This window comes from Mesoplodon densirostris, chromosome 15, assembly GCF_025265405.1.
Source record: "Mesoplodon densirostris isolate mMesDen1 chromosome 15, mMesDen1 primary haplotype, whole genome shotgun sequence".
Taxonomy (NCBI): domain Eukaryota; kingdom Metazoa; phylum Chordata; class Mammalia; order Artiodactyla; family Ziphiidae; genus Mesoplodon; species Mesoplodon densirostris.
The window spans coordinates 47,379,805-47,395,532 of NC_082675.1; positions in this window are offsets into that span (position 1 = coordinate 47,379,805).

Genomic DNA, 15,728 nt, shown 5'->3' on the forward strand with positions numbered 1-15,728 from the left:
TCTGAAGGGAAGAAAAAGGTTTTCCCCAGCTCACAAATATCAGGCACCATTGCACCAACAGAAGGTTAACTAAGCCTCATGTTGCTAGATGACCTGTCTGAGACAGGGACCTGTCTCATCAAATCAAAACATAAAATTATTCTGAATAAACTCCCACAAAATGACTGCCTAATATGTGAGAAGACTTCCTTTTAAACAAGCATGGCAATATCTTCTAAATAAGCCAGATAAAATTAAAACCAGACTAATCCAAGGATAACTAAAAGCCAACAAATCCCTAGATATTAAAAGATATAGACACTACAAGTGTTTCTTACATCACTAACCTCCTCCAAGTGTACCATGAAGATGTGCTCCCCATTGTTTTCCTAATGAAATGTTACTGAAACTTCTTTTAAATTATCATTTTTTTCAAATTAGAATACACATACCAAGAAAAGAGGATTTTAGTGCAATCTTTCAGGAAAACAAAACAAACGTTATATCCAGGAGCACAAAAGCTGGGAGTTCATAGTCAGCCACTTAAGCCTTGGAATATTTTCTTTAAAAAAAAAAAAAAGTGATGGTAAGGAAAAGATGAGTAAAAGGTTAAAAGTTCTATATACTGCATATAATTCACTTGAGGAAAAAAGTGTCAGGATTTAAGAGGCATAAATTAAATAACCTTGAAGCCCATTTTGCCCTAGAACTATCGGGATGTTTTCAGGGAGCATCAAATGCTTATGTTTCCTGTGTGCGTATAAGAGATGAGCGGAAACAAAAATAACCTCCTTCCCAGGAACACTGGAAGACATCAGCCGCAAAGTAGGTCATAGCCCCAGGCTACACCACCCACTGATGTGCGCTACCCACTGTAAATGGAATCAGATGACAGGCTTTCTTGGGATCAAATGACGGCGTTTCACTGCCCATTCCACTAACACATTCCTATAGGGAACTGCTCCTGAATGAATCCTATAAACCCGAGTCCTCTTTAAGTTTTAGTGAAAAGAAATAAAACCTTTTCACAGAAGGAGAAAGGAGTTTCCAACACTCATACTAAGACTGATTTTGGTAGCAATGATTTTCATTCGAAATTTAATTGTTGTGTATTCAAATTGTAGCACTGTTGGGGGCTGAAAGGATATACTTGTTTTCTTTGGTTTGCTTTGCTTTGCTTTTTCTCCGACATTGATAGTGATTTCTCACTTTTACTATAGCCTTTCTGTCGAGATGTTGGCAATCAGATTGCTGTGAAAAACAGAATTAAAGAGAGATGCTTACAGTCTCGTGAGTGAGAGAACATTGCCTATTCTCCATCTATCCTCCACACTAGAGCCAAGGTGATCATCTTACTAACAAACCTAACCACATTTTCTCCCTGCTTAAATCTTTAAATGATTTTCCATCTGAAAGATAAAGGTCCCTCATGATCTGATGTCTCCCTACCCTTGGGCCTATCTGCCAACACATTTCAAAAGGCACCCTTTGTAGCAGCCCCATAACAAACTACTCGTGGTCTCCAGAATTAAGGATAACATGCTAGCTGACACTTCTTTGCCTTTATATTGTTATTCCCTCTGCCTAAAGTGTCCTTCCTTCTACCTCCTACTTAGCTTCTGGGAGCCTTTCCTAAATCCTCAATCTAAACGAGGACCCCTTCTCCCCACCACATGCTATACACACCACAGCATGGCCTGTGACACACTCTACTGTATCCACAGTTCACTTTGTTTAGTTTTGTGAAGACACAGTTCACTTCTCATGCAACTATGTATCCCCAAGGTCTCAGCACTTGCTTAAGTCTTCATCTGCTGAAGAATGTTGATGGCTCCTGTATTACCCATGGGTTGTGGTTGCGAAAGAAAAAATACAAGCTGATGCAAGCAAATCTTGGGGTAAAGAAAGGAAAGGAAAGGAAAGGAAAGGAAAGGAGGAAGGAAGGGAGAAGAAAGGGAGGGAGGGAGAAAGAAAGAAAGGAAGGAAGGAAGAAAGGAAGGAAGGAAGGAAGGGAGAAAGAAAGAAAGAAAGAAGGAAGGAAGGAAAAGAAAGAAAAGGGTGTCAGGCTTAGTTAGATGCAGACTCATGTATGTCAGCAGGAGCTGTCTGCCTCCTTCCTTTGATTGCATAGTCCTGTGTTGGCTCTCTCTCTGTGGTGGAATGATGGCCAACAGCAGCTTCAGGTGTACAACCTGTTGGTTTGGCTATTTCATCTGACATAGATTCTCTTTTCTAATAGTTCCAGAAAAGCCTTGGGGTTGAGACTCCCTGGCCTACCTTGTGTCACATATCCCACCTGAACCAGTAACTCTGGCTGTGAGAATGGAATGCACTGATTGTCCATGCCTGATTATCAGACCCACCCTGAAAGGGAGATGGGAGGTGAGAGAGAGCATCGGCCTCATCCAGACCTCGAGGAGAGGGCAGTGATGTGCAGAGGTCAACACCACAGGTGCTGGAGCTTGGCTCCTGGGTTCAAATCCATACTGACCAGCTATGTGAACTTGGGCAAGTAACTTAATCTCAATTTTGTAAGTGGGGCTCATAGGAAATGTCAACACCTATAATAACCCAGCTCTGTCTTTCTTGCAATGCAAGATATCAACAGTATACTTTCTCTCCTTCTAGACCACAAGGCAGAAATCATTTTACCCAGCATGTTCTTAATCAGAAAAGTTCAATAACTTTGGAGCATTCTTGATGTTATTGGCAAGAGAGGAAAAAGAGAGAAAAAAAATATATATACCAGCTGTGTCAGAGTTCCAGCTCAGTATCTCCACTGTTCATGGCCTTTTCCCCATGCAAGACAGCAACTGAAGAAAATCCAAGCATGATGCCCTCGGATGACATTGTTCAAAGATTTAAGGAAATCTCTTTGTACCACTTTATAAGGGAGGAGGACGTTTCCCTGGAACCCCCTAGAAGACTTTCTCTTATTTCTCCTTGGCCACATACCTACACCCGGTCAGTCACTGACAAAGAAAATGGAATCCCCCCATTAGCTGAGACCAGCCTCGGCACATGACAGAGCAAATTTAGTGGCCATAAACAGAATGTACATGAATGAGCTGTGGCTGTGTTCCAAGAAGACTTAATTTATTGACATCGAAATGTGAATTTCATACAATTTTAAGTGTATGATATGTTATTCTTATTTTGATTTTTTCCCATTTAAAAATGTAAAAACCATTCTTAGTTCACAAAGAATGCAAGCTACAAAACAGGTGTCAGGCTGGATTTGGCCCATGGGTTGTGGTTTGCCAGCCCCTGGTGTATGTGTAACCAGACCCAAGTAGGTCCAAAAGGCACAGCGAACTGTCCGAACACAGCCAGTGGCTCAGGCTCCTGTGGGGCCTGCTGCTTTCCCTTCTCTCCTTCAATCCTCTCTGTGATGAGTTAACTGAAGAGAAGAAGATGTGGGCGGAGCTGCAGGGTGTGGTAGCTCCAGGAAGACGTGGATGGCTGCTGCATCGCAACCCCACTGCTTTGAATTTGTGGATCTGGAAAAGACTTTACACAGCCCTGCAGTCCAGTGTTTCTCAAACTTCAGCCTGTGTAATAATCTCCTGCGGTGCCTGTTCATTTTATTTTAAATTTTTATTTTTTAAATGCAGTATAGTTGATCTGTGGTGCCTGTTTAAAATGCAGATTCCAGACCCTGCCCCTGAGTTCTAATTCAGTAGATCTGGGTAGGACCTACAGATGTGCTTTTTTTTTTTTTGGTTATCTAGGTTTTATTTCATAACCATGAACTTAACTTTGCAATTCAGCTAAACTTGGAGGGGGATAAGGAAAATATGGAACCCAAAGAAGTGCAATGAGAGCACAAAGATTATAGGATATTTTGAGCAGACGGGGATAAAGGGGTGCTCTCTGGTGGTTAAGATAGAACACAAGTCAAATTTATTGTTAGATTTGTCCACAGTCAGCAATGGTGACCTTCTTGCTGGTCTTGCTATTCCTGGACCCAAAGCGCTCCATGGCTTCCACAGTATTCATGCCCTCTTTCACCTTGCCAAAGACCACATGCTTGCCATCCAACTACTCCGTCTTGGCAGTGCATATGAAAAACTGGGAACCGTTTGTGTTGGGGCCAGCACTTGCCATGGACAAGATGCCAGGACCCATATGCTTCAAGAGGAAATTCTCATCATCAAATTTCTCCCCGTAGATGGACTTGCCACCAGTGCCATTATGGCATGTGAAGTCACCACCCTGACACATAAATCCCGGAATTATTCTGTGAAAGCAGGAAACTTTATAAACAAAGCCTTTCATCCCAGTGCTCAGAGCACGAAAGTTTTCTGCTGGCCCAAGAGCTCGCCATCGACGGCAATGTCAAAGAACACGGTAGGGTTGACCGTGGTTGGGCAGCGCGGGAGGTTCCGGGGTGGTGGCGTCTGCAAAAAAGCTGGGATGTGCTTTTTTTCTTTTTTCAGCTTTATTGAAGTATAACTGGCAATTAAATTGTAAGATATAATTTGATATATGTATGTACTGTAAAATGATACCCCCGTGGAGTTAAACATCCATCACCTCACATATTTACCTGTGTGTGTGTGTGTGTGTGTGTGGTGAAAATATTTAAGTTCTACTTTCATAGCAAATTTCAATTATACGATACAGTGTTATCTACTATAGTCACTGGATATGCATTTTTAATAAGCCTGTGACTCTGATGGGGACCCTATCAGTCAGAAAGTTAGTGGCAGAGCTGGGACTAGAATCCTGAGTGATCTTTCAATTAGCACACTGTCTGCTAATTGAAAAGGTTAAATGTGAATATAAGCAAAAGAGACACTGATTTTGATTCTGAATGAAACTCCACGACTGAGCTCTACACGGGGCAAACCCAATGGTCAAATGCAGATACCACCTTCCCTCCCCTATAGGTTTTTGTATCTTACACAACAAAGCCCAATTTTAGTATGAATCATATGTGTTTCTAACATCTCTTCCTCTGATCAGCATGTGAGTATCTTAAAAACAGGAACTGCGAATCATTCACCTTTGCAACTCCCAGTGGGAGGGCCTGTCACATAATAGGCTGCCAATAATATTTACTGGGCAAATATTTGCATCAAAGTTTCCTTTCTAAAATTATTTCAAAACAGAGAAAAATTTAGAGAGCTAACATTGCATGGTATTTTTAATCAATATTGCATGACAGTTTAATTACAGAAAACAATTTAATAATATCCTGAGCAATGTGTATAATCAAAGCAACTAAACTAATATGCAAAATAGAGTAGGTAGAATTAACCAGCATGGCCTCAGCTTGGTAATTATTTAATTAGAAATATGTTTTTAATGAATTCCAGTGCTAAACAAAGTCACCAATGATGCAATGCTTTATTTGAAGCACTAACACTCTCTTTCAAGCCAGAACTCCAGATCCTCTTTCCTTACAATTGTCAATATTTACATTTTTAATGGAATCTCTATTTGGGAAACTGACACCACAGTGAACATGAAAGGGTAAACCTCTGAGATGCTACTCCAGGAGAATCGGTCAATGGCATTACAGGGACACATCTAGGACCTGTGTAAAGGGAAACTCTATTTATAAGGCAGACCCCGACAGAAGTGACTCTTCCCCGCAAAAAATATAATTAGACTTGGAAATAGAACCAAGAGGTGCTGTGAGAGGGCTATGAGAGGACTGTGACCTTGAGCAACCACTCCTTGAACAGCTATAGAAGCAGATAACCAGAATTCTGAAAAGTATATTGGAGAGAAGCAAAGACTTCTTGGTAAAACTGAGATAAAGATTCAATTCCTAAAGTATTGATAAATGCTGATATTTGCAGATGTCAAGGCTTAAGAATTGTCTGCAAATACAAATTCACAATCTCTTCTTTGAGAACAGCTGTGTTTCAGGATTCAGAATGTTTCAGATTTTGAAAAGGAATACAGTGAAAACCCAACAAATGTAAAACACTCCCAGCAGGAACTGTAGCAATGTCTCATAATCAAACACATTAAAACTTCTGCCACAGGGGTTCCCTGGTGGCTCAGCGGTTAAGAATCCGCCTGCCAATAAAGCAGATAAAATCCTGGTCCTGTTCATTAAGGCAGGATGGTGAATGGTGCAGTGCTGGAGCTGGTTCATATTGGCCCACAAGGGCTCATTGTCAAATTTTCAGGAATTTTTTTTTTTTTTTTTGGCCGTGCCACACAGCTTGTGGGATTTTAGTTCCCCGACCAGGGATTGAACCCAGGCTCTCTGCAGTGAGAGCTCGGAGTTCTAATCACTGGATCACCAGGGAATTCCCAAAATTTGCAGGAATTTTGACAACTGATTGTTGAAACTCAGCCATTATTTAAAAATTAAATTATGTAAACGTAAAATTTAATTTATTTTATTAAAATCAAATATAATAAATACTCAAAACTCAAAAAAAAAAATCCGCCTGCCAATGCAGGGGACATGGGTTGGAGCCCTGGTCCAGGAAGATCCCACAAGCTTATTTGCGCTCTAGAGCCCGTGAGCCACAACTGCTCAAGCCCACATGCCTAGAGCCCGTGCTCCGCAACAAGAGAAGCCACCACAATGAGAAGCCTGCACACCGCAAGGAAGAGTAGCCCTCAATCACCACAACTAGAGAAAGCCTGCGCATAGCAACGAAGACCCAGTGCAGCCAAAAAAAAAAAAAAAAAAACTTCTGCCATAAAGTATATTGCTAACCACACTAAGTGCGCTAAGGAGCTTGCATAGCCTTCCATCTGTTCAGTCATGGTTGTGCAGTCAAATTAGGTCAGGATAGGGCAGTTTTGCCACCAAATGGATTTCATTCTCAGAGTTTTCTGGACTTTGAGTATAAAAAATTAATAAACAGGAACCTCAATTAATATAGAGTTGGGAGGTCAGAAGGGGGCGCTCTCTTGTCCTACAATGAAAGCAGAGCCCAACAGGAGAAGAAAGGCGTCCTCTTCTGGCCTGGCAAGAGCTCAGCTGATAAGAGGTTGTCACAACTCAGCCAACAAAAAGCCACTATACTTTGAAATCTCGATTCCTCCAATGGACTTTTTGTTCACGGTAGCCCTCCCAACTTCCTTTGCCCCTCTTTAAAAGAGTTGTCCTCTCCTTGATGTAGGGAACTTGCACGTGGCTTGCCATGATTGCAGACCCCAAATTGCCATTCTTCATTGAGGCCCAATATATCCATTTTTGCTAGAGAAATAACTGGTAGTCTATTTGTTTTAGGTCAGCATTCTGGTGGTCTGTACAGGGACCAGAGAAGATCCCCAATGACTCCGAGACTGCTGGGCAGACAGATGCAGTGCTCACATTGAACCTGTTTTTGCTCTTTGTTTTTCTTGCTGACTCTGGGATTTGAGGGTAAGTCTTTCTCCAGGATCCCAACTTCGGCCTTCTTTGCTTTTTGAAGCTCTCAGGTCTTAGTCAGGATCTATTTAAAGTTTCATCCTTTCTGGTTAAGGCCTTGTTCTGTATGCAAGTACTCGTTTGGCACTTCGGCATGATTGTGAAATGAGACTGCATTGGAACTGGCTACACTTCAGCCCATACTGTCAGGAACAGAGACTGTTTCATTGGAGCTGTGCCGGTTCTGTCTTCAACCCAATTCCATCAGAAATAGGGGCTGTTCTATTGGAATTGCCCTGTTAAGATTTTAGTCTGGCTCCTTGGGGACCAGATTGTCCCTTAGAACTGGCTGGTATTAGGCCGTTTGAGCTATTTGAACAGTAAGTCTATGAAAATTATTCCCTTACTCTAGAGAAAAACCTCTGAGAGATGGGATCCCAGTTATCTAAATATTTTCATATTCACATTTTGTATTCTCTACAGGGACCTCGGCCAATTTTATGTTTGAAAACCACCGTCCTTCCTTATGTGCCTTTCCAACTAAATGGACTGACCTAACTAAAGACAATTTAGAATGTCAATGGCCATTATGGGGAATTTTTGAAATCCCCAAACTTACTTAACTCTAAAATTTCCAAAACTGAATGCAGCACCTAATTCGATTGGTATTTTGAGGCTTCTAAATGTTCTTAGGAAACTTTGCCTCTCTAAAAAATAAGATTTCAAGATTAACTGAGGCAAACAAAGGAAGATAAAATGGCTTCTCAAGCCTCAGGCTCTTCTTCCCCAGCTTTTGTGTCTCAGACTCTGACCCTGACTCTGGCACCATCTTCTTCCTTCCCTTCTATGCCACCTACACCTCTCCACCCCCCTGTCCCCCCAAATATGAATTTTCTTGTCAAATTTCCCTTTTCCGCTGAGACTCTCCCCACTCCCTTTTCCTCTGAATTTATCAGAATCAGTTCCTTTAAAATTAAGCCTTCCGAGGATCCAGAGGCTAAACCCTTACTTTCTTATATTCCCTGGACTAAAGTTGAACTGTGAGCCATAGTCAAAGATTTAGGCAAAGTAACTAAGGATTCTCCAGATTTGCTGAGGGATTTAATAGAGTCATTCAAACTTACCAGCCTCGTTTCTCTGACTTATATCAGCTAGTTCATACGTTTGTCAGTGAAGGTCAGGCCCCACATTGGATGAAAACAGCTCACTGGGAAAATCCTGAATGTCTCTAGAATTACAACTGGGAGACCAACCCACTAACTCATACATGATCAGGCTTGAGTACTCGCTAGTCGACTCCACTGAGCAATTTCCAGGGCTTTTCCAAAGCCTGTTGATTGGAACAAAATTCAGCCTAGTACACAGAAATCTGATGAACCTGTTCATGACTTTACAGTTGACTTCAGATTGTTTTTAAAGAAAATTCAGGTCTTCCTTCAAATGTTGATTCCATCTGGGTAGCTTTTAACTCTGTTTATTAATGGGCTGAACTGGGACCTTTCCCTTCTAGTAAAAAGGACCAGAATGGAATGGGAAACTATGTCTACTCCAGATTCAGTTCATCTGGCAAAGCAGCTCTCTCTCACTCTAGATGAAAAGGGAGATTGCCAAAATTCTTAATCTTCAACTCCAAATGAAAGTCCCTAAATGAAACCAAAACCCTTCTAGTTTCAGCTATTATTGCAAAGAACAAGGACAATGCAAAAGAGGTTGTTAAAAATTCAAATGCTTCAGGCACCTTCAGCGCTCTAATCAGCCTTTCCACTGTCCTCCCAATTCTCAATGACAAGACTCAAAGGAACTGTAGGGGTTCTTCCCAATCCTCTCTCTTAACTGGCTTGGAGAGACATTTCTCCATATTGGGAATGAATCTCTTCCCGTCCTAATTGACACCAGAGCCACACTCTTGGTCCTCAACCCCACTACTATAAAGCAACCCCTGGGGCTTCCCTGGTGGCGCAGTGGTTGAGAATCTGCCTGCCAATGCAGGGGACACGGGTTCGAGCCCTGGTCCGGGAAGATCCCACATGCCACGGAGCAACTGGGCCCGTGAGCCACAATTACTGAGCCTGCGCATCTGGAGACTGTGCTCCGCAACAAGAGAGGCCGCAATAGTGAGAGCCCCGTGCACCGCGATGAAGGGTGGCCCCCACTTGCCACAACTAGAGAAAGCCCTCGCACAGAAATGAAGACCCAACACAGCCAAAAAAAAAAAAAAAGCAACCCCTGTTCAAATCGTGGGGATCTCTAATGAACCTCGAGAGGCTCCTGTCTCTGAACGTACTCCCTTTTGTTTAGGCTCTTTGAGAGATACACACCCCTTTCCCCTTAGTTCCTCTGCCCCATTTGTTAGGGCAAGACTTCCTAGAGAAGGATTATGCTGGAATTGCTTTCTCCCAAAAGGGGGAATCATTCTAGAACTTGGAGATAAGTCATCAAAGCAGCCAACCTGACTCTGACATATTTTATTTGTTCCATCTCTAACAGTCCTAGAGTAGATCTGGAAACACCGATCATTTGTCCCTATTGAATCAGCTACCACCCTCTTTATGGGAAAAATCTCCAAATGATATTGGAAAAATTCACAGCACAACTCCCATCAAGATTCAAATAGATCCCTCAAAACCTCTTCCCAGAATTAACCAACATCCTGTAAGTAAAGAATCCCTTCAAGGCATAAAGCCCATAATAGAAGATTACAAGGCTTAAGTCCTCATTATCCCTGGTATTAATCCTTGTAACACCCCTGTTTTACTGGTGAGAAAACCTAAAGGGTGAGGGTAGAGGTTTGTTTAGGACCTCCAGCAATAAAAAACCTTGTTATCTCCCGGACAATCTGCTGTTTCTAACCCTCATACATTACTCACATCCATTCCCGCCAGAAGCAAATTCTTTACTGTAATCGATTTATGCAGTGCATTCTTTAGTATTTCAGTTGATGAAGCTAGCAATAAGTTTTTGCCTTCACTTGGGAAGAAAAACAATTCACCTGGACGGTAATGCTTCAGGGTTTTACTGAGAATCCTTATTTTTTGCAAATCCTGAAGGCTTATCTGTTTGATATAAAGTTCCCTAGAGGTTCTACTTTGTTGTAATAGGTGGATGATTTGCTTCTTTGCTCTTTTACTCGAGCCTCCTCACAGGAAGACAGCAACCACTTGCTAAAGTTTTTAGCCTTAAAGGGACTTAGGATGGCCAAAGAAAATTGCAGCTTGCCCAGACCCAGGTTCAATATCCAGGGCATCTGCTATCAGGATAAGGACTACACCTCAATCTAGATAGGTTTCATGGTGTCCTGAGTTTCCCAAAACCCAAAACTAAGAATCAACTGAGAAGTTTTCTTGGGCTAGTTGGCTATTGCTCAAATTGGATTCCAAGTGTCTCTCTTGTGGTCAAACCTCTGTGTTTTACTCAATTATAACAACCCTGAACCCAAGTTCATGGGAAGAATCAGATAACATAACCATCAAGGCCTTAAAGGACAGTTTGATGAATCCACCCTTGGGCATCCCAATTCTGAATTCCTTTATTCCTTTTTGTACATGAAAAGGAAGGGACGGTCCTTGGGGTACTCACCCCCAAACACAGGACCACCACTGACCCATAGAGTACTACAGCCAGCACCTGGACCCTGTGGCATGGGAATAATAACCCCCTTGCCTTAGAGTCATTACAGCCACTGCCCTTTTGGTGAAGGCCACCAAGAACATCACTGTGGGATCCCTTTAATCACTTTTGTACCTCATACAGTAGAAGTCCTCCTGAATTCTCATCACACTCAACATTTCTCAGTCACATGCCTCACCTACTATGAAGTCCCTTGTTAACTGTTTCTTCCATGACTCTTTTACATTGTCATAACCTTAACCTGGATACTCGTCTCCCCTCCATCACTGACAAAGTCCCTCATGATTCCTTAACACTGACAGATCACCTGACTCCTTTCGAAGATCTGCAGGAAATTCCATTGGGTAATGCTGACTTCTTATGGTTTACTGATGGATCTTATTTAAAAGGTGACAATGCAAATATTGTGCTGGGTATGTTATTGCTACTCCTTTTGATATCATTGAATCATTCTAGAACTTAGAGATTAAGTTCTCCAACAGGCTGAATTATATGCTCTTACATGGGCTTGTACTTCAGCCAAGGGCAAAACTGCCAACATTTATAACTGATAGTAAATATGTTTTTGGAATAGCCCATGATTTTGGAATGTTGTAGAAGTAATGTGACTACCTTACTCCCAGTGGAAATAGAATTTTAAATGGCCCCTATTTCAGGAATTATTGGATGCAATACTTTTACCTGTGTTTTTGCTTTATTATTAAGACTTCAGGGCATTCTAAACTTGACTCTCTGGAAGTTAAGGAAAATCATTTTGGTGACATTTCCTCAAAAAAACGCTGCCCTTAAAGAAACCAATATCAAGCAAACCTCTGCCATTGTCCCAAGAGATATTTCCCTAAATGACAACTTAGGAAAACTGGTTAGAACAGTGCAAAAACTGACCTCAGAGAAGGAGAAACAAGATTGGAAGCTCAACAATTGTTGGTTTCGTAAAAAGAGAAAGCTCTGGTTTGCACCAAGTAACAACCCAGTCCTACTGGAGACTCTCGAATTCCCACTCCTCACCATTGTACATGCCTTAAACCACTGGTCTACTGAAAAAATTCTAGCATTCATGGACCAATATTGGTGGGGAAACATTAACAATGCCACAAAGAGTGCCCACCTCACTTGTCCCACTTGTCCAAATACAACCCAAGAAAGCCTGTTTATACAGCTCCTGGACATTTTCAACTGCCTAATGGACCATTCAAGGTTTGGCAAATGGATTTCATACAACATCCTCCAACTCATGGATATAAATATGTTTAAGTCAGTGTGTATGTTTTCACACTGGAACGAAGTCTTCCCGTGCAGGCAGGCAGCACAAGTCAAGATATACTTTGCAACTTTCAGCTCCACAGAACCGCCAGGTGAGGGCTTGGTCACTTCAAGTCTGGTCCCCTTTGTGGTCTCTATGCCAGTGTCAGACACAGATACGGCTCTCTGTCCTTCCAGACTTCCAATGGGTAACTAGTAAATAGCTCTCTTTCACACACACGCACACACACACACACACACACACACACTCATATGCTCACACACAACCAAAATAAGGCATTCATGCATATAACAGAACTTACTGACATTTGGAGTCGACAGAGGTATAGAAGACAGCAATTCCAAATCCTAAAAATTAGATGAAACCGGTTCTTAAATTGTTTTTCACCTCATCGTGCAATTCAGCTGCCCTTATTCCTCCAACACCATTCTCTTTTCAGAGGTTCCCTTCCTCAGACAATCCACAGACACTTAACTCCCCTCACTTTATTACCTAGAACAATTATATTCTCCCATGCTCTCTAATAGTATCATGGGGGAAAGAATAGTCTCCAAACTGGGAAATGGAAGAATTTTGTATCTTGCATCTTTGTTTGGATCCTGAAAAGTATCATTACAGGCAGTGGCCTGTTTAAAATTCAGCTGCACTCCCAGGCCCTCCGCTTCTGCTCTCTGCCTGATCCTATTTCACCCTTTCGGGTTGATTGGACTAATCAGCACCTCAGCTGGGGGATGAAATTTTGCTATTCCAGTGATCAGCCCCATAGACATATCTGCCTCATTTGCTTGTAGATGGTTGTTCTTTCTTGTCTGGTAGACGGCATATCTGGCATCTGGGACCAGCCCTCACAGACTTTTTGTGTAACCACTGATAGAGTCGTGATATGAAATGACACTGCAAATATTTCTAACTTTGAAAAACATTAGCTACTTATGTAATCATTCTTTTTCCAAACTATTTACTACCTTTATTTTCACTGTCCTTCTCCCTCTCTTTCTCTCTCTCTCCTCTTTGAACTTTACTGATTCCCTCGCCCCCTAGAAAATTAATGAACTTAGGCAAAATCACAATCAAATTTGTCTAAGAAATTGTGTTTCACAATGAGCTCTTCTGAATTAATGACCCAAAGGTACCTGAAAAGATGTTCTACGTCATTATTCATGAGGGAAATCCAACTTAAATCCACTACGAGTTACTACTTCACACCCATCAGAATGACTAAATTTAAAAGACTGACTGTTCCAAGTGTTGGTGCATAGGGACTGGACTCTCATACGCTGCTGGTGGTGTATAAAGTAGTACAGCCACTTTGGAAAACACTTTGGCAGTTTCTTAAATGGTTAAACGTACACCTATTCTATGTTCCAACCACTTCACTCCCAGGCACTTTACCAACAGAAATGAAAACATATGTCCGTTGAAAGACCTGTACACAAATATCCATAGCTATTAGCTAAAGTTCATTGTGTTAGCCAAAATCTGGAAATGACCTAAATGTCCATCTACAGGAGAATGGATAAACTATAGTGTACCCCAAAATTGGAATATACTACTCAGCAAGAAGAAGAAGTTAGCAGTTGATACAGACAACAACATGGATGAATTTCAATGTAATTATGCTAAGTGAAAAAAGGCAGACAAAAAAGACTATGTACTTATGATTCCACTTATATAAAATCATAGGAGGGGGCTTCCCGGGGGCTTCCCTGGTGGCACAGTGGTTGAGAGTCTGCCTGCCGATGCAGGGGACACGGGTTCGTGCCCCGGTCCAGGAAGATCCCACATGCCGCAGAGTAGCTGGGCCCGTGAGCCATGGCCGCTGAGCCTGCATGTCCGGAGCCTGTGCTCCGCAACGGGAGAGGCCACAGCAGTGAGAGGACCGTGTACCGCAAAAAAAAAAAAAAAAAAAAAAGGCTAAAGAAGAACTGAGCAAATGGAGAAATATATCATGTCCATGGATTACAAAACAATAGTGTAATTGTTTTGTAATTACAAATTTATCTCACCAAATTTATTTATAAATTCAATTCAATCACTGTATGTGTGTGGAAATTGACAAGTGAATCCTAAAATTTGTGTGTAAATGCAAAAATGGCAGCTGATTCTTAAGAGAACTGTTCTATTCTGTTTTTACCCCACTTTCACAGGTACCTGGGAGCTATGCGAATGCTAATCACGGCTCTTGTTGAAACAAGAAATTCCGCATCATGGCAGAATCTATAAGAGAAAATCTATCAGGTAGTTCAAAACAGTAGCCATTAAATTTATGAGACACTTAATGTAACTGCTCTACAACACATTTCTATGAATCTCATTTTCTCTGTATGGTAGTCAATGACTTTTGTTTGAAAAGTGCAGCAGAATATTTCAAAGTACAGTCTGCTTCTACCTCCCCCGCAACTAGCTTGCTTCTGTTCTTGGAGTATTGCTCTGAACGGGAAAAAGATGAAACCAAGAAACATCCAGACCCTTCTCAATCAGGTGGCCACTTTAGTCACTCCCCGTGCTCATAGGGATATCAAGAAAACAAAGGGAAAGGAAGAGAAGGGAAGGGAGGGGAAGGGAAGGGGAGGGAAGGGAAAAGAAAGTTCTAACTTGCATCTGCTCTGGTTGTTCCTAGAGGCTAGTGTAGTTTGGGCCCAGCCTGGGTTTTCCAAGAAGTCTGAATGCAATAGGATTTGATGAATCCCAGGAAAGAATCATACCCAAATTTCCTCTTACCTGGGTCTGCTATGATGAATGGATTTTCCACTCTGAAAGAAAAATTATTTTTGTTAAAATGTGGTCCTTTTTTAAAATGTAAAATATCCCAAGAAAACTAACACCAAGCAAAGATCCAGATTTAATACCTTAGTTGATCAATGATAACTGACAGAAGATACTGACTGGATGGAAAGATGCCCATTCATGCTTTATATCTGGCTAGAGTAGGGTTTCTCCACCTTACTACTACCGACATCTGGACCTGGATAATTCTTTGGAGTCAGGTGCAGGGTGGGAGCTGTCCTTGCAGGACCAAACATTCAGCAGCATCCTTGGCCTCTAATCACTATATGCCAGTAACAACCCACACAGGGTGACATCCAAAAATGTCTCCAGGGAATCCCCTGGTGGTCCAGTTGTTAGGGCTTGGCACTCTTACTGCCAGGGCCTCGGTTCAATCCCTGGTCGGGGAACTAAGATCCCACAAGCCACACAACGTGCCCCCCCCCAAAAAAATGTCTCCGGACATTGTTAACCATCTTCTGGGGGCAAAATTGCCCTTGATTGAGAACCACCAGACAAGAGTTTTAGACGAAGTAAAGTTACTGATACATGCAACAACATGGACGAATCTCAAAAACATTATGAGTGAAAAAAGCCTTGCCCGAAAAGAGCATATATTGTACAATTCCACTTATATGCTGTTCTAGTACAGGCAAAACTAATCTTTGGTGTTAAGAAGTAGAACAGTGGTTGCCTGTAGGTCACAGGGATTAATGGGATGAGACATGAGGGAAATTTCTGAGGTGAAAGTAATGTTCTATATCC